We start from the raw sequence: 18,397 nt of genomic DNA on the forward strand, positions 1-18,397 counted from the left end.
AGCTCCTGTGCATTCTTCAAAGTGTCCCTCTTGGATTTAGCTCCTTTCTAAAATGTCACTCTCAGCTGCACTGAGTTCCTTCTGTTTGTCAGCTCATTTATATGGCTCCAGTGATTTAATTTAGACCCACCCTAAATGGGTGGGATAATGCCTCCTTGGAAATTGTCCAATTAGAGTCATCACCCACAGTTGGGTGGGGCACATTTCCATGCAAACAACCTATTCCAAATGTTCCAACATAATCCCCACTAATATGTCTGCCCCACAAGATTGCGTCAAAGAATATGGCTTTTTCTGGGGGACATAACACTTTCAAACTGGCACACCACCTAACAGAGGTTTTCCAGATGCCAATGGCCTTTCTCCTGTGAAGGTACCCTTTGTTGATGGACACTTTATGGCCTTAAGACTGTAACTGTATAACCAAATAAACCCTCTTTTATAAAAGCCAATCCATTTCTGCTGTTTTGCATTCCAGCAGCATTAGCAAACTAGAACAATATTCAAAAGTTTTTTTTAATTTTGATGAAGTCCATTTTATCTTTTTTTTCTATTTTTATTCATGCTCTTTCTGTCATATCTAAGAAACCACTGCCAAATCCAAGGTTATAAATGCCCTCTATGTTTTCTTCTAGGAGTTTTATGGTTTAGCTCTCATGCTTAGGTCTTCAATCTGTTTAGAGTTAATTTGTTATATGGTGTGAGGTAGGCATCCAGCTTCATTCTTTGCATGTGGATATCCAGCTTTTCCAGCATCATTTGTTGAAGAGACCATTCTTTCCCCAATTAATGCACTTGGCGCCCTTGTTGAAAATCAGTAGTCAAAGATGTGTGGGTTTATTTCTGAACTCTCAATTCTACTCCATTGGTCTAAACATCTATCTTTATGCCAGTAATACACTCTTTTGAATACTGTAGCTGTGTTGTAAGTTTTGAAATTGGGAAGTTTGAGACTTCCAAAATTTGTCTTTCTTTTTCAATACTGATTTGATTATTCAGGGCTTCTTGTGATTCCATATGAATTTGAGGATAGGCTTTTCCATTTCTGCAAAAAAGGCTACTGGGATTTTGATAGGGATTGCATTGAATCTGTAGATCACTTTGGATAGTATTGATATCTTAGCAATTTTAAGTTTTCAATCCATGAACATGGGATGTCTTGCCACTTATTTAGGTCTTCTTTAATTTCTTTCAGCAGTGTTTTGTTGTTTTCAGTGGACAAGTCCTTCACCTCCTTGGTTAAATTTATTGCTAGATATTTGATTATTTTGAATGCTATTGTGAATGGAATTTTTTTTAAATTTCCATTTTGGATTGTTCTTTTCTGTGTATAGAAATACCATTTATTTTTCCATGTTAATCTAATAGCCTGCAACTTTTTTGAATTCATTTTTTTATCTCTGGTAGTTTTCTTGAGAATTCTTTGGGATTTTCTATATAAAGGATCAATGACATTTGTGAATAGAGGTAGTTTTACTTCTTCCTTCCCAATTTGGTGTTTCTCATATCTTTTTATTGCCTAATTGCACTAGCTAGAACTTTCAGTACAATGTCACATAGCAGTGGTGAAAGGAGGTATCCTTGTCTTCTTCCTGATATTTGAAGGAAAGCTTTCAGTCTTTCACCATTGAATATGATGTTAGCTGTGGTTTTTTTTTTCATATATGCCCATTATCATTTTGAGGAAGTTTTCTTTATTTCCTAGTTTTCTAAGTGTTTTTATCATGAAAGGGTGTTGGATTTTCTCTAATACCTTTTCTGTATCAATTGAAATGATGTGACTTTTCCCCCTTCATTCTATTAATGTGGTGTATTACATTGATTGATTTCCTCATGTTGAAGCATCCTTGTTTTCCTGGGATAAATCCCCTTTGATTATGGTGTATAATCCTTCAAATATGCTGCTGGATTTGATTTGATAGTATTGTGTTGAGGATTTTTGCATCTATATTCATAAGGGAAATTAGTCTGTAGTTTGCTTTTCTTGTGGTGTCCTTACCTGGCTTGGGTATCACAGTAATGTTAGCCTCATAAAATGAATTAGGAAGAGCTCCCTCTTCTTCAATTTTTGGAAGAGTTTGAGAAGGATTGGTGTTAATTCTTCTCTGAATGTTTGGCAGAATTCACCACTGATGCCATCTGGACCTGGATTTTCATTTTGGGAGGTTTTTGATTACTGATTCAATTTCTTTACTTGTCATCAGTCTGTTGAAATCTTCTTGAATTAGTTTAGGTAAGTGGTGTGTTTCTAGAATTTGTCCATTTCCTCTAGTTTATGCCATACAATTGTTCATAATATTCTCTTATAATCCTCTTGATTTCTTGAAGATCAGGAGTAATGTCCCCACTTTCACTTTGGATTTTAGTTGTTTGTATTTTCTCTTGCTTTTCCTTTGTCATTCTAGCTAAAGGTTTGTCAATTTTATTGATCTTTTCAAAGAACCAAATTTTGGTTTCATTGATTCTCTTGATTCTTTTTCTATTCTCCTTTTCATTTGTATCTTATCTTTATTATTCCCTTCCTTCTGCTATAGGTTTAGTTTGCTTTACTTTTTCTAGTTTCTCCAGGGTTGAAGTTAGGATATTGATTTGAAATTTTTCTTGTATTTTCTTGTAGGTGTTTACAGCTATAAATTTCCTTCTGAGCATTGCCTTTGCTGCATCCCACAGATTTTGGTATGTTGTAGTTTCCTTTTCATTCATCTCTACAAATTTTCTGATTTCCCTTGTGACTTCTTCTTTGAGCCCTTGGTTGTTTACAGATGTGCTATTTAATTTCTGCATATTTGTGAATTTTCCTGTTCTTCTCTTATATCTTTAAACTTTCTTTTTCCTCTACTTGTACATATTCAAAATCCAAAGTTTATCCTATTAAAAAAAATAATAAGTAGGAGGAAGATAAGTGCCAGTTATTGCAGTGACATTTTTCTTCCCTCCGAAAGGTTTAAGATTTTCACTTTATTCTTAATGTTATAAATTTTCACCATGATGCATCTGGTATGGGACTTCTTAGATTCAGTTTTCTTATCAGTGCTTTCACCTGCGAACAAAAACTAGCACTTCTCACTGTTTACCACAAGGACTGGCCTTGTTTTCTATCCCCCCCAGTTAATCACCTTGACAAGTACTCTTGGGGCCCACCTCTTTCTTGTATCCATTGGCTTTGTGCTTAGAGTTCCCCCAACACCCTCTACTTTCTCAGTCGATTCTCCTGTACATTTTGGGGTGATGGTTTCCTCCAGCTTTGTTTTACTGTGGTTTGTATGCTGTCTGCTTTCCAGCTTTCAGCTTTGGCTTAAAATTTCTGGACCTCTGATGGCATTTTCTTGTTTACCCATGCTGTTATGGGTTTGTTTCATGAGATTTGGGGTAAGAATGATATGGGCACTTATATGCAGTTTGCCATGTGAGTCAATCTCCAAGAGAACTTTCTAACACACTACTTATATATTGAGTACCTAGCATGGTACTTGGTTCATTGAAGGCACTCAGCAATTATTTCAGAATAAATCAAGGGACTGTTGGGTGGTAGGGAAGCTCTCAGACACTACAAAGCCCTGACCATTTTAATATAGTGTTCAGGAGTATGTACTGTGGAAGAAGATGAACTTGGGTTTGAACGTGGCTCAGCCACTTACTAGCTGGGTGACTTTTAGCAAGCTATTTTACCTCTCTAGGCCTCAGTTTCTACCTTCATAAGACAGGGGACGATAATAATTCCCCCTCATGAGACCGCAATGAGGATTAAATGCAATTCCGCACATACAGTGCTTAGTATGACACCTGGTGTGTATTATTCAATAAGGATGAAAGTTTTAAAAAATTAAGCACAAAATATTTTAGCTCCAAAAACATTTCTGCATCACATGATCCATGTTACTTGTAATCTTACCAGCTGTCCTCCCTCCCTCGGAATCTGTTTCCTCATTCACCTGCACCTTCCCACACCATACACCCCCATCCCTCAGCATCATGTGCAAAGTCTCTCTTTTCCAAGCAACCCAGAAGCTCGCCACATAGTCTTTCCTTTAATGGGCCTTAATAAAAACCCTTAACCAAGTCTGACATCACTGTCAGTAGGAGGTGAGTAACCAATTAGCATGCTTTACTTTTAATGGGCCAGTATTTCTCTAGGGATGCCAGTAGCAATCAGGAGATGGAAATAAAGTTTTAATCTTGCATCCCTACATGTATCGAAGTATGGTGGAATGTCCTCCCTCCAAGGCACCATGCAGGTGAATTTGAGAACAGCTTTATCTGGCGTGGTACCAGACTGGTGACATAGAGGTTATTATCCTATAAATCAAGCTTTAGAAATACAAATGCTTATTGTGCTCTAAGAGGGGCCAGATGGACCTATCTGGGCTAGGTTCAGAAGGCCTGGATGTATGTTTCTAGAGAAAGTGATTGATCAAAGAAATAGAGAGAATGCACTTCTGGCAAATTAGAAAGAATTGCATGCTAAGATATGCCTAGAAATATGGAGAATGTATTTCTGGCTGGACAAAAGAAAGCTCTTTATTTGGCAAATATTTATTAAGAACCTGCTATGGGCCAGTTACTTCTTTTAGTGCCAGGGTTATGGCAGGAAATTACAGACCTCATGGAGTTGTGTCCCAGCTTAAGGATAATGGGGGAGCAAGGGACCAGAGGAAAATGTAAGCATGTTTGGGGCTGAAGAATTTTAGACATGAGCAATGAACATGATTAGAATTCTTCAAAGTAGAATTGCAGGAAGTGATGAAAGGCTCTGGATCCCTGATCTTGGCTAGAAAAGGGAAGAGAGAAATACTGAGAGCCCATCCTCAGGGACCATGGAGAGGAGTGTAGAGGGGTTCTCCCCAGCTCCTGGGCAGGGGTTGGGGAGGGATTAGAGTGAGCAAGGGGAATGTCACCTAGTTCGGTAACTGGGAATAGGTTCTTCAAGGAGATGTACTGAAGCATTGTGGGGAGAAGGGTTGTGTGAGCTCTCAAGCAAGCTTGCCTCCTGGGATCCTGGTGCTTAGTGGGATCCAAGGTTTTAGGATACAGGAAGACACAGAATAATGTACTGCTTATAGGTGTGTGGTTTGAAATCAAGTAGACCTGGGTTCAAGTTGGGGTCTGCCACTTGCTGTATGTGTGACCTTGAGAAAGTTTTCAACTTTCTCCTCAGATTAAGCCTTCAGTTTCTTCATGTTTAAAATGGGGACAGTGTGATAGCTTGTTGTATGGATTTCACAGGAAGATGCACACACATATGTGTGTGTGTGTGTGTGTGTGTGTATACGTGCCTGGCATTTTCATTATCCTTACACACTGTTTGCAAAACATCTCCCTCCTCTCCGTGGTCTGATTCCAGCTGAATCTTGAGAGCCTCTGCAAGGAGACTTGCCTCTTCCTCCTCACTGTTGTGGCTCCTGTCCAGATGTCCAGGGCTGCTAAGGGTCCACTCAGCTGGGCAGGGGCTCCTGGCTGCCTCTCTGTGTCCTTGCACTGTGAGGCCTCTTTTCACTTTGTTTTTAAATATTTCCCGAAGCTCTAATTGCTACACTTCCTCAAATGTTTTTAATACAGGCAATCAGTGACTACTGCAATTAGGAAGACCTAATTACCATCAGCATTCTTCTCTTTCTCTCAGAAACCACCACTGGAACAGTCACAAATAAACCTTAATGAAGACCAAAGATCTTTTCTCCAGTCTGAAGCCATTTGTAATCATGATCTCTTATTGTCAAAGCCGGCAGGCAGAGGAGTCCTTTGAAGGACTGTTACATATTCAGCAGCAGCGGAGGCAGCGTCAGCAGCGGCAGCGGTAGTGGCAGCAGCGGTAGTGGCAGTGGCAGTGGCAGCAGCGGCAGGAGAGAGGTGTGGGGGCCTGGGAGGCTGTGGCCTGTGCAGGCGGCTGGGAGGGCTTGCTCTCAACCTCTTGCTCTTGTGTTCTTATTTATTTATTTGGTAGATAAATTCCTAAAGCTACTCTTTTTTTCCCTCCAGCTTCTTAGTGTATGGTTTTTTTCTTCAACTTTTAATCTTTTTTGAACTTTTAATTTTGAAATAATTTTGAAATAATTTTTAAAAATAATTTGCAAAAATAGTTCAAACCTCATACAGAGAACTCCAAAATACCCCCCACCCAGGTACCCAGATCCACCAAATTTTAACATTCTATCTATCCATCTCCATCTCAATCTCTCTCTCTCTCCCCTAAACATTTGAGATAGGTTGTATTCATTAGGCTCCTTAAACATTGTCACTTGTTAAAAACAAGTTGTTGATGTATAGCATATGAATGGTTATATGCACAAATCTTAAGTGTAAAATTTGATGACTTTTAAAATATATGAAGACCTCATATAGCCAGCATTTAGATCAACAGATAGAATGTTTCCAACATCCTGGAAGGCTGTTTCATGCCCTTCTGTGGTGTTTCAGTCAGGGTTGAGTTAAATAAGCAGAATCATGAGTGTTATTGAATAAGAAATTATAAGAATTAGACCTTAGACAATTGTGAGTGGAACTGGAGAATTAACAGTCCAGGTAAGGAAGTAGGGGATCAGAGAAAAGGTGTTCAGCAGCTGTCCTGAATCACTGACTGGGTGAACCAGTCAGCACTTGCAAGGAAGTCTGGAAGCTGGTCACCTGCAGCTGCAGGAGCGGGAGCACAAAGGGGGCTGGCATGGAACCATGGAAGTTGTTGGCTCTTCATAGCTCCTGCCTCTGTGAATCCACAGTGAAGCATCTGGTGGTGGATTGGGGTCACTGTTGATCAGTAAGTCCAGCATCCAGGAAGAAGAGTTAGACACAGCCTGGGGAAGAGCGAGGGCAAACCAGAACCTGCCAGCACCTCTGTACCTGTCTCTCACGTCCTCGAACCAACAACCAACAATGACATTTAGAGCACAATGGCTGCTGCTTCATACCCACTTCCCACATCTCACACAACTTCAGCTTTGGCAACTCAACCTGGATCCATACACAGAAGGGAATTCTGGGAAACCCAGCCCCCAGTGTAACCAAGGTGACAGAAGAATCCAGCGCATATAGAAAAATGTTTGTGTCCATAAATATGACTCGTGGGTTGTGTCCTCCAGCTGCAAGACTATAGCCCCCTTGAGACTCTTGATATTCTGGTTCCATGACACCTAATACAATGCCTTTCACATGATTGGTGAGGGGAAGTGATCTCCAGCCACTCCTCATTCCTGTCTCCATCTCTTTCCAAGAGAGTGAATACTGATAGAATTGGGTCAAATTCAGTTATTATGAATCAACTTGGAATTCACAAGGGCTGTAGAGGTAAGACCAGTGGTTCCAACGTTGGCTATACAATGGAACCATCTGGAGAGCTTTACGAACTGCTGAGGCCTGGGTCCCACCCCCAGAGACTCTGATATGATTGGTCTGGGCCCTGGGATTACAAACATCTCTTCAGATGACTCTAATGGCAGCCAAGGTTGAGAACCACTGCTCTTACCTCTTTTCTCCTCAGCACTCATTGCTTTTGCCTCAATGACCAATTGGGTTTAAGAGCTGGGACCAAGGTGGGTGTGAGAGGCTTCCCTTACGCCTTAATTAAGCCCAAGTCACCTTTTCTCAGTTGGCCAGAGATTCCTGCATGGGCTAAAATTCTCCCCTCCTTTTACCCCACAGTTGTGAGGGGAATCCACATGGTCCTGGGAGAAACCGAGCATCTGGATCAGGGTACTCAGCATAGGCTGTATATAAAATCCCTTGGGACTTAAAAAAAGTAGGCTTGCCTGGGTCCTACCTAAGGCCAGTTGAATCACTCTCAGGTAGAGGAGTGGATCCTGGCATAGGTATTTTTATTTTATATGATTTTGCATATTTTACAGATTGAAAAATTGAATTATAATATATTACAATAAAGTACACAAATCTTAAGTGTACAACTCAATGAATTTTTACATAAATATATGAACTGTGTGTCACCACCTAGATGAAACTATTGAACGTTCCTAACTCCCCTTTATGGCCTTCCCAGGCAGTAACCCCTCCTACCCCACCAGAATAGGGTACCACTCTTCTGACTTCTAACACCCTATGTTATTTTTGCCTGTTCTTGAACTTCATATAAATAGAGCCATACAGAATGTACTCTTTTGGATCCACCTTCTTTTCCTCAACATAATGACTGTGAAATTCATCCATGTTGTTGGGGGCAGTGGTAATTCATTCAGTTGTATGAATATACCACAATTTATTGATCTGTTCTATTGGTGATGGAAATTTGGTAGTCATACTGAAAGCTTCTACAAACATTTTGTCCATATTAATTAGTCCATATTAATTTTTGTGTGTGTGTGTACTTGTTTTTCCTAGGCATATACTTAGTGGAATTGTTGGGTTATAGGGCAAGTATATGCTTATGTTCATAGGTGCTTTTGTGTTTTTTTTGTAAAGGCCCTAAAGTGGTTCTAATGTTTAGCCAGAGTTGAGAATCACTGATCTGGATGGGTAAGTAAAGGTACTTCCAATAAATGTGGGGTTGTGTCATAATAAAATCCATGTTAAGAAAGGGGTAGCTGTGTCTTTAGTGTAATAAAGCCAGATTTGTTACTTCTCAAGGAATAAGGACAAAGGTCAAGTCATAAAAGATGAACACATTTTTCAGCCAGTAAGCCTAAAAGAGGGTGGTTTTCAAAAGGAAACTAACCTCATATCTGATTTCCATTTCAGTAGGAGAAAACAATCCACAGCCTGAATAGAAAAATCCACACCCCCATCTTTCCTTGTACCCTTTTTGTGAAATCAGGACTCTTCTCTTTACCTTAAAAAAACAGAAGAAAGTAATTAAAGCTCACCCTCCCCACCAGCAGAAAGAGCAGAGGAGAAATCTTCTCATATCCAGACACCTGAGATGGCAGATTTTGCCACACATGGGAGCCAGGGAGATTGGGGCTTTTTTATTATGGGGGTGGGGGAAGGCACATCCCTGCTGAAGGAAAGAATCTGTGGACCATTGGACAGATTTCAGAGTTGGAAGGAAAATAAAGGGAGTGTTAGTGGACAAAGGAGAGGAATTTCTCTAAGCCTTAGGCATTTCTGCTTGGACTGAAAGAACACACATTTGTTTCCCTCTCTCTTGCTTCAATTTACACCTGAATGGTTTACCTCCATCCATGTCTTTGTTTCTAGCCTCTTAGAAAGGGGCAGATGGGTTGTAATCTCTGGAGCAAGGTCCCTCAGGCAGATGAAATCATAACACCTAAGGCTGTCTCTGAAGATAACCCAGCTTTGTTCTATGCAGCAGATACCAGGCCAGAAATTAGAGTTATTTCTCTGCCTTAGCGGGATGGGTAACAGAAGGGCATGTGAACACTCCTAGGAAGAGGAAATCTCCTATGAGTCACAAAAGGCCTTTTTGTTGCGATTCTCTGGGCCCCTCTGGAGGAATCAAGCTCTATTCTCTGGGAAGGGAAAGTAAGAGCAGTTGGACTTTAAGGATCAAATAGGAAAAGCTTCCAGGAGTCTGTGGGACTTCCTAGAAACAATCCAGGCTACTGCTACCTTTAAAATGTGGATAGCTCCATTGTCGTGGAAAAGCATAATGAGAGAACGTTTTTCATTTTTAACTTTTTATTGTAGTAACATAAACAACTCAAAACAGTGTTGTGTTATCATCACCAACAGAGAACTTTTTAGTGCCTAAAGGAGATGCTCTTGGATGAATCCCTGGGCTGGATAGGATAGTGGTCAGGGGTCAGCAAGGGGTGACTACCTGAACCCCACCAGCCACAGAACTTCTGGGATGCCTGGTACCTTGGGGTGGGATGGTGATGGCTCCAAGATGCAGCCTGGTGTATGGCACTCTTGGGTGAGTTCAGCCCTGTTGGAGTGGAAGCATTCTTTGGAACTGTCATCTCTTGAAGGGTGATACTGATTAGTGCAGGGAGCTGGACCCCTGAGACATCATGACAGCTGGGGAGAGATGAAGGATATTCTACATCAAATGGCCAACCATGTGTGACCATGAAGGATGGATGTTGACAATGCGCAGGTAGAACACCAAGGCATGGAAGTGGTTTTCCTACCCCCTTTGAAGCCTACCCAATGACCCCATCTGTCCTTTCCTCCAAATCTGCTACCCCTCCCCAACAAATAATAAATCCTGGTCCCCCTAGTCTGTTCCACATGTAAAATCTGCCATCTCAGGTGTCTACCGAATAAAAGAAGATTTCTCCACTGCTCGCTTTGCTGGTGGGGAGGGATAAGCCCTGATCTCTATTTCTCATGGTTTCTCAAGGTGGAGAGAAGGAAGGGTCCTCTTTTTCCAGCTGGGAAAAAGGTGGTAGTCCCACTCCGGTTGTTACTTCTTTTCTCCAAAAACAAATGAAATCAGATACTATTGGCTTTCCTAAGGATTGATTTCCTATTGAAGACCACCCCTATTTAGTCGACCTAAAAAAACTATACAGGGGAACATGTTAAAAAAAGGAGAGAGGTATGGGCTTAAGCCAGCTTTAAGTTATTTGGGAGAAATAAAAGACATAACTGTACTTGCTCTTACCCAATGTTGTGAAATATTTAAAATCCAATGAGGCTAATACTAATACAATTATTGAGAAATATGAAAGTGTTAACATTTCAGAAGCCTGATGCCACCAGGGCCTAATATTAATCAAGAGGAAGCACAATATTCAAAAGGAATTGGAATGAACTGGGCAGCTTTAAACCTCCTTTGTGCTTCAAAGCAGACTCCGACATTATCTTCTCAAGGTGGAATGGCCTCCATTTGCATAATGTCTTTCTTTTTGTTCCTTCCGTTGTCCCAACTAATTGCTTCAGACCGCTCAACCTCTGCTATTTCCCCTTTCTTTCTTGACAATAATGATTTATGGTCCTTTTCCCTCTTGATGTGCAAAATGTTGATAATTTGAGACACTTCAGAGACACATGACTTAGCTTGAATCTCCCACATCTGGGATGGTGATATTGACCATGTAGTGCCAGATAAAGGATCAGGGAAGGGGAGAGACACCCCAGCTCCCTCTGGCTTCCTTTTTAATGGAAGCGTCTCCTTCTGTGATGGGAGAGCAAGGGTTTAAAGAAAATATTGTAATATTTGGATTTTAAAATCTGCCTGGAAGTTCCCATTCTTGAAATAGGGTTGGGGTGGGGATTGCCCACATCCTTGTGGTAAATAAAATCTCCTAAACTTATGTGTTTTCTGCCTTCTCAAAATTGTCCTGGGACCTCAAGGGTCAAGAATACTTGGATTGGGGGCAGATGGGGCTAGTATTTGGTAACTACATAATAAGTTATTGTTCATTAAGCACCGACTGTGTTAAGGGCCATGCAGGCATGGTCTTGGTTTAATCCTCAACTAATGAGGTGTTTTCTGTTGTTAACCCCCATTTGCAGCCAAGGAAAATGAGGCTCTTCCAGGCAGATGTAGGTTTTCCTATGGTAGTTTTGGCCACATGACTTGTTTGGATGAATGAAACATCATTCATCAGGAATGATGTGTATCACTTATAGGTAGAAAGAGTTTAGAGCCAATCTATCACTCTTTCTTTTGTCCTTGTCATTTTGACCAACAATGTTCACAAGGTGGAGCTTCTATCAGCTTGAGTCTCCTAGAGTGGGCAGCATGAGCAGAGCCCCAGTGTACCATGCTGGACACATAGCATGTGTTTTCAGTTGCTGATACCTCAGGGTTGTTTGTTCCCACCATATAACCCAACCTATCCTGATTACCCCATTTTACAGAAGAGGAAACTGAGGCCAGAGGGGTTAAGTAACTTGCTTAGTACATGGCAGTAAGAAGGAACGATGTCGTGAAACATATGATAACATGGATGAACCTTGAAGACATAATGCTGAGCAAAATAAGCCAGGCACAAAAAGAGAAATATTATATGCTATCACTAATGTGAACTTTGAAAAATGTAAAACAAATGGTTTATAATGTAGAATGTAGGGGAACTAGCGATAGAGAGCAATTAAGGAAGGGGGAGCGATAATCCAATAAGAACAGATGAGCTATCGTGGGTAAATTTAACATTCTGGGAATGCCCAGGAATGACTATGGTTTGTTAATTTCTAATGGGTATAGTAGAACAAGTTCACAGAAATGTTGCTATATTAAGTTACTTTCTTGGGGTAGAGCAGGAACTGTTGGAAGTAAAGTAGTTATCTTAGGTTAGTTGTCTTTTTCTTACTCCCTTGTTAGGGTCTGTTTGAAATGTTCTTTTATTGCATGTTTTTTTTAAATTTTTTAAATTTTTTATACAGTTGATTTAAAAAAAAAGAGTTAATTAAAAAAAAAAAAAAAAAAAAAACAAGGAAAAAAATACACCGACCCCCCTTGAGGAGCTGGTGGGGAATGCAGGGGTATTGGCCTGCCCCACCTCTATGGTTGCTAACGTGCTCACAGACATAGGGGAATGGTGGTTTGATGGGTTGAGCCCTCTACCACAGGACTTGCCCTTGGGAAGATTGTTGACGCAAAGGAGAAGCTAGGCCTCCCTGTACTTGTGCCTAAGAGTCTCCTCCCAAATGCCTCTTTGTTGTTCAGATGTGGCCCTCTCTCTCTAGCTAAGCCAACTTGGCAAGTGAATCACTGCCCTCCCCCCTACGTGGGATATGACACCCAGGGGAGTGAATCTCCCTGGCAACGTGGAATATGACCCCCGGGGAGGAATGTAGAACTGGCGTCGTGGGATGAAGAATATCTTCTTGACCAAAAGGGGGAAATGAAAGGAATTGAAATAAACTTCAGTGGCAGAGAGATTCCAAAACCAGCCGAGAGGTCACTCTGGTGGGCACTCTTTTGCACAATATGGACAACCCTTTTTAGGTTCTAATGAATTGGGGTAGCTGGCAGTAGATACCTGAAACTATCAATCTACAACCCAGAACCCATGAATCTTGAAGATGATTGTATAGAAATATAGGTTATGAGGGGTGACAGTGGAATTGGGAAAGCCATAAGGACCACACTCCCCTTTGTCTAGTTTATGGATGGATGAGTGGAAAATGGGGGAAGGAAAAAAACAAACAACAAACAAACAAAGGCACCCAGTTTCTTTTTTACTTTAATTGCTCTTTTTTTGCTTTAATTATTATTCTTGTTATTTTTGTGTGTGTGGTAATGAAGGGGTCAGGGATTGATTTTGGTGATGAATGCACAACTATGTAATGGTACTGTAAACAATCGAAAGTACAATTTGTTTTGTATGACTGCATGGTATGTGAATATATCTCAATAAAATGAATAAAAAAAAAAAAAAACAGGTAACAGGGCTGTCTCCCAGAACCCAAAAGGATGAATACAGTAAGTCCTCCTCAACAATCAGAAGCTGGGAATTGAATATAATCAGCAATCTCTGTTCTTCCTTTATAAAAAAAAAAAAAAAGTCACACAACTAATAAATGGTGGAAACAGAATTCAAACTCAACCAGTCCTTGTTGTCTAGCAACCTCAAATGACTCAGGTTGCCATCCCTTCTAAGGTCTACTTTTAGAACTAGAGAAAGTTCCCCATCCTTAGATCAGTGGTTCTCAATTAGGAACAACTTTTGGCCTTCCCCTCCCCAGGGACATTTGGCAATGTCTGGAGACATTTTTGATTGTCGTATCTGGGGGAGTTGTTGCTACTAGGTTCTCTTGGATAGAAGCCAGGGATGCTGCCAAATGTCCTACAATGCACAGGACAGCCCCGCCCCTCTTCCCCCCACCCCCCATAACAAAGAATTATCCTTTCCTAAACGTCAATAATGCCACTGTTGAGAAACCCTGCTATAGCCTAAATTCCTCTGTTGCTTAAGATAGACACAGTTGGTTTCTTTTGCTTGCAACCAGAAGACTTGGATGGGTTGTTATGAATTAGTTAATTAATTAATTGAAAACAGTGAGGTGTCAGTTCTGGGAATGGTCTTATTTGACATTTGTCTAACCGATCTGGAGGAGTGAGTGGTGATAGCTCCACATTTGCTGATGACACTTAGCTGTGCCAGGTAGTGAAATGCCAAGCCACTGGTGATAAGCCGCAGGAAGATATCACCAGGCTGTGTGAGTGGGCAGAGGAGTTGCCAAGGATGAGCTTCAGTGTGGGCAAGTACAAGGTGCTGTGTTTGGCAAAAAATAATCCAAGCTATACTTAGAGGTTGCAAGAGGATGGAATGGGATAGAAGAAAATGAATAAAAATTTAAAGGACCCCAGATAGTCCTACTTGATTATAAGACTCACTTGAGCTCTACCTAACAGTACAGATGCCGAGGCCCCTGCCCCGGAGATTCTTGATCAAGAGGTCTGCATTTCTACTATTCAGAACTGCTATTTATTTTCTGCAGAATTGCAGACCCAGTGTTGCCAGATTTTCTGATTTTTAAGAGAAGCCAGAAATCCTAGCTTATATGTATAGGTTATGTGTAAATTCCCTGTTTTTGGTAACTTTTAATTTTGATGTAATTTCAAACCTATAGACAAAATTGCAAGAAAGGTAAAAGAGCTCCTATATACCCTTTGCCTAGATTCACCAGCTGTTAACATTTTGCCCTATTTGCTTTATCATTTTAAGTTACCAAGTTTTAAAAACACCCTATGGATCAAGAAGTTTGTGACTTCTGATGCCTGGACCCACCTCAAACCAAATTAAGTAATCTCAGGGGTGGGACCTGAGTGTTTGTATTTTTTAAAATTTCCTCTAGGTGAGGCTAATGTTCCGTTAGGGCTGATAATTGGCCAGCCTTGGTTTTACATGGTAATTCCATTCCCTTTACTTGTGGTTAGCTTAGGGGTAGACATGGGACCCAATTCTGGCCAGTGAAAATTAGAGGAAAGTTTAATGGAGTGCTTCTGCAAAAGTGTCTTCGCTCATAAGAGACACAAGAAAGTAACAGTTATCCTTCTGCTGTATGTTGTATCTGGATATAATGAGATACTGGCCTATGGAAGCATGGAAAAATGGAAATAACTTGGGTCCTTGAATTTATCTTTAAGCTGCTGAATTAACTAAACTTGGGGCAGATTTCTTTTCATGGTGGGTACATTTTTCTTGTTTAAGCTGTATGATGGTGATGGCTATCATTTGTCTCTTTAAAGAACTCCCCAGCATGGATGACATTCTTCAGCACCCCTTCCCCTGGCATCTAGGTGGAACTCTATAACTAGTTTTCACTAATGGAATGTGACCTGAAGTGTGTTATTTCTGATGATTAAGTTTAGGTACATGATCTTTCACCTTCTCACCACCACCACCCCATCTTCCTCCCATCTACCAGGTGGCTGGCACCAGGACAACTTTGAAGCCACAAGTTGGCAGAGCTACAAGACAGAATCACTGTTTGGAGGAGAGCTGCTCAGCCAGGAGCATCTTCATTGGGCTTTGCATGAGCAAGAAATAAACATTTACTGTATTCAGCCCCTGATATTTGATGATTTATTTGTTATGAAAGTATAGCCTAGTCTACCCTAACTAATACAAGCTAATTAAGTCAGAGTTGCCTGTTACTTGCAGCCAAAATCATCTTACCTAAAGTCCTAAAGAAGGACCCATTATATCCAGATCACCATCTCAAAACTGGACTTTGTTTGTTTGTTTTCCATTTTGTTTTGTTTTGTTTGCTTGTTTTTTAATTTTCAAAGAAGCAATCAGCACTGTGTGAACTTATCCTAATATCCAGGAGTTGCTTGCTTTCAGCCTGGTAACTTGGCCTTGCCATTGCTTTTATGGTGGCTTTGATAATTTATCAAATTTTTGATAATTTGATAATCCTCAGGCACTGCCACTTGGTTTCTGGTTCTCTCTCTGTCTTCACTCTTTTCTGAACTGAACTTGCTTTGAGGTTTTGTTCTCCTTTTTATAAACATCCTGACTATTACACATGCCAGTCTAGCCCAGATGCCCTGCTGTCCCTGAGAGGGACTCTCAGCTGCCCTCACACAGTTGCATGTTCTCCGGTTTTAGAAGTTTATGAAGGTGCAAGTACTAGTCACTGTTCATTTGGTAATTAGGAACAGAAACCCACTCAGGTTTACTCAAAGAAAGGGGAGACTGTTGAAGGGATGCAGAGAAGGTGTCCCAGGGATCTGAGAACTGTATCTCCCTTGTGAGGTTTCTGCTTTCCCCTAAACAGTTCTTAACGCATTCTAATTCTTTCCTTCCTTCATTCAGATATTTCAGCTCCTACTAAGTGAATGGCTCTATAGTAGGCATGGAGGATACAGTAGAGAACCAAATAGTCAAAGGACCCTGCTCTCAAAGAACTTGGGCTCTACTGGAAAAGTCTGCAATAAATAAATAAAACAGATACACACAAACTAAAGTATTTCAGTTTTGAGCTGTCAAGGAAATAAGTATGGACCATACTAAAGAATAAGGGGGACACCTACTTTAAAGAGTTGGGTGAAGAAAGTCCTCCGAAGAGGAGACATGTCAGCTGAGACCAAAGGATAGGAAGTAGCCAGTCGTATGAAGAGCTAGAAGAAATTTCAAGCAGAGGGAATAGCAGGTGCAAAAACGTTGAGGCAGTAACATGTTTGGTTTTTCCAAGGAACTAACTGAAAAGGAAGGACAACAAGACTGGAGTGTAGAGAGCAAGATGAAAATAGCATAGAATAAGGTTGGGTAGGTCAGCACGCACGTGATGATGCAAGACTGTCAAGACAATTGCAAAAATTTGGATTTTGTTTAAGCAAGGAGAAGCCATTGCAGGATTGTCCTCTCTTTACCAAACAGTTCCTCATAACTTCAGCTTGCAGTTGGCTCATTGTGGCTGTCTTGGTTCCAAGCCTACCTCATATCCTTTCCATTCTATCACAATTGCCTTCTGCATCTCTTAGTTAAAATTCTCAGTAGAGATCATCTAATTCACCCCATGTGTCTTTTGGAGTCTGTATTAGTTAGGGTTCTCTATGGAAACAGAATCAATGAGAGGTGTCTCTGACTATCAAATTTGTAAAAGTGACTCACACAACTGTGGGTATGCACGAGTCCAAATTCTGTAGAGCAGTCAGCAAACTGTCAACTCCAAGGAAGATGTCCAATGAACTCCTCAGGAAACAAACCAGCAACTTCGATGAACTCCTCAGGAAATGCTTCACTGGGCAGCCAAAGAAGAAGTGAAGGTCCTCTATCTGTCTCGCTTATAAGTCTTCAACTGATTAATTGGATTAAATCCAGCCAATTGCATTCTCTCATTGTGGAAGACATGCCCTTCGGTGAGTCATCAGTAACAGCTGCAGCCAATTGACTGATGATTTAATAAACCAGCCTGTTGGTTTATTAACCAGCCACTAATGTCCTCACAGCAATTGTTAGGCCAGTGTTTGCTTGACCAGACAGCTGGGTACAATCACCTGGCCAAGTTGACACATGAACCTAACCATCACAGAGTCCAATCAAAAATCCTAGGCCATTGGTCACCCATGAATGGATTGATTGACATTTTATCAGGCACAATCTGTGATCCAATTATCTGTGGCTGTAGATAGGGTCATGTCAGAACATGGTCATGTCTGCCAAGTAAGGACTGTGGATGAAAAATGCAATGATACACATGCTTAAGGAACTATTTCAGAGATAAGATTTAGGAAACTTGTATTTAACTGGGTGTCTAATGTATTAAACTTCTAAAACTATATATTAAATTAGGTGTAATTTGTCTGTGGTAGATTGAATTATGTACCCTGTGGTAGGTTGAATTATACACCCCAGAACAACAGGTTCTTAATCTTAATCTCAAACCTGTGGGTTTGAACCCATTATAAATAGGACTTTTTGAAGATGTTATTATTAGTTGACTTGTGACCAACTGAGTCAGGATGGGTCTTAATCCTATTACCGGGGGCCTTATAAGGAAAAAGCCATGGGGAGGAGCCAGAAGCAAGAGGTCAGCAGGAACCCAGAAGAGAAAGGAGAGGACATCACCCTATGACGGGAAAGCCAGAGACTGCTGGCAGCCAGAATGCTACCAACCTGGGGAGGAAGCAAGACTTTTAGCCTCTGAAACTGTGAGCCAATAAATTCCCATTGTTTAAGCCAAACCATTGTGCAGCATTTATGATAGCAGCACTGGCAAAAAGACAGTGTCCCTGATTTTAACTTTTCATTGGCTTCTGAATCCACTTGGGGTCAAAATCTAAAACCTTATCCTGCCTATAATGCTTATTTTCTGGCTCCAGCTTTCCTTTGAGGTCTCATCTGATGTCGCTCTTCCTCTCACTCCATGTCCTCCAGCATTATAGGTTTTCTTTGGGTCTCTCTTTTCTTTTGGTCTCAGGGCCTTTGCACATGTTATCCCCCCCCCCACCCCCCACACTTCCCTGCTTTTATTTGGGTAACTCTGACTTTTCCTTTAGGTCTGATTCTAAAGGCCACCTCCTCAGAGAAGACGTCCTTGACCCTTCATCAAAATTAGGGACCCCCATTTATATTCCTCAGCGCTTTTT

The sequence above is a fragment of the Choloepus didactylus genome, chromosome 21, assembly GCF_015220235.1.
Source record: "Choloepus didactylus isolate mChoDid1 chromosome 21, mChoDid1.pri, whole genome shotgun sequence".
Taxonomy (NCBI): Eukaryota; Metazoa; Chordata; class Mammalia; order Pilosa; family Megalonychidae; genus Choloepus; species Choloepus didactylus.